Source organism: Elephantulus edwardii, unplaced genomic scaffold, assembly GCF_000299155.1.
Source record: "Elephantulus edwardii isolate Elephantulus edwardi_28Jun2011 unplaced genomic scaffold, EleEdw1.0 scaffold00285, whole genome shotgun sequence".
In the NCBI taxonomy this organism is placed as follows: domain Eukaryota; kingdom Metazoa; phylum Chordata; class Mammalia; order Macroscelidea; family Macroscelididae; genus Elephantulus; species Elephantulus edwardii.
In genome coordinates, this window is record NW_006400035.1 from 1,282,466 (window position 1) to 1,283,774 (window position 1,309).

Genomic DNA, 1,309 nt, shown 5'->3' on the forward strand with positions numbered 1-1,309 from the left:
CTAATGTGCTGTTCTAGTCGTTTTTGGATAATCTTCAGCAGAATATTGCTTGATATTGTTCTATAGTTTCCACACTCTGTTGGGTTGCCTTTCTTTGGAATGGGAACAAATATATCTATTTCAGTCAGCTGGCCAAGTGGTTGTTCTCCAGATTTCTTGACACAACTTGGTGAGCACATCCAGGACAGCATCGTTAGCTGAAATTTATCAATTGGTATATTCATCACATTAATAATTAATAATAATAAGAAGAAGAAGAACAGCATGATCCTATCGATTGATGCAGGAAAGGCCTTTGATAAAATCCAATGCCCTTTCCTGATTAAAAGACTCAACAAAACAGGATTAGAAGGGAGTTTCTTCAAAATAGTAAAAAGTAGATATGAAAACCAAAGAACCAACATTGTTCTCAATGGAGAAGATTAAAGGCCTTCCCCTTGAGAACAGCAACTAGGCAAGGATGCCCACTATCACCTCTCCTATTCAATATGATATTGGAAGTCTTAACAACAGCAATAAAACAAGAGAAAGAAACAAGAGTTATCCAGATTGGCAAAGAGGAAGTAAAATTATCTCTATATGCAGATGATGTGATAGTACACTTAGAAACCCCTAAGGACTCAGCAAGAAAACTACTGGACATTGTTGACCAATTCAGCAAAGTGGCAGGATACAAGACCAACACACAAAAATCAGTTGGATTTCTCTACAGTGACAAAGAGAATACAGGGTTAGAGCTAAGAAAAAAATACCCTTCACAATAGTTAATCACAGGATTAAATACTTGGGAGTGGATCTAACTAGAAGAACAAAGGATCTATTCAAAGAAAATTATAAACATTACTACAAGAAATAGAATAAACCTTGAGAAGAGGTTTTGTCTTTTACAGCAAAAAAATATAGTATTGTCTTTATTGGGGGAGAAATGTTTTGCCATTTAAGAGTTTTGGGTTGCTATTGTTGTGGGGTTTTGAAACTAACCCAGCTCTTCAACCCAAATCTTTCTAAAAGTATCACTAGTCCAAGAACTCACCTTGATAAAATACTTGTTTTTATTTTTAATTTTTTTTAATTTTCTACTAGTTATTTTCATACCACCTGAATTTCAGAATCATCTCAGGAACAGGTTTGAGGCCTTGAACACTAATGAGCAAAGACCAGATGAGTTGTGTGGGAGGATGTCAAAGATATCATTCAGGAAGAGTGTAAATGGTCATTACAAAGACAGAAGAGGAAGAAAAGACCAAAATGGATGTCAGAAGAAACTCTGAAGATTGCACTGGAGCGTAGAGAAGCCAAAGCACAAGGA